Consider the following 690-nt stretch of genomic DNA (forward strand, 5'->3'; position numbering starts at 1 on the left):
GTTTTAATATTTAACAAACTATTTGAGTCAAACATATTACTCCTTAAAACTAAATGTATGGGCTGGGGATGTAGTTTGGTGGTAGAGTACTTGCCTAGCATTAAGTGAGGGCCTGGGTTTGACCTTTAACACGGCCCCAAACAAAAAATACCTCTTCCTCTTTTTATGGCTTTTTCAATACCGTATAACATTACATTGTCTGGATGTGCCACAGTTTGTCATCCATTAACCCTCTGAAGAACATCATGCCTCCTTTCAGGTTTGGCATGTATAAATAAAGCCACTATAAATATCCATGTGCAGGTTTTTTGTGTTGACATGGGTATTCCCATGATTTTACGCCTGGGATGACTGCTATTTTAAATTTTTTGTACTCTGCTGGCTGTGCTGGATGGCTTTAGTGTCAACCTGACACACCTGGGTTGAGGGAGCCTCAATTGGGGAATTGACTCCATTGGACTGACCTGTGGCCATGTCTGTGGGGTATCTTCTTGATTGTTGAGTGATGTGGGAGGGGTAGTGCCACCCCTGGGCAGGTGGGGCTGTGTTGGATAAGAGAGCAAGCTGAGCAGGGGCCAGGGGAGCAAGCCAGAAAGCAGTGTTCCTCCATGGTCTATGCTCCAGCTCCTGCCTCCAGGTTCCTGCCCTGAGTTCCTACCTTGGGCTCCCTGATGAACTGCGACCTGGGAG

This window comes from Nannospalax galili, unplaced genomic scaffold, assembly GCF_000622305.1.
Source record: "Nannospalax galili isolate Female #2095 unplaced genomic scaffold, S.galili_v1.0 scaffold11, whole genome shotgun sequence".
NCBI lineage: Eukaryota > Metazoa > Chordata > Mammalia > Rodentia > Spalacidae > Nannospalax > Nannospalax galili.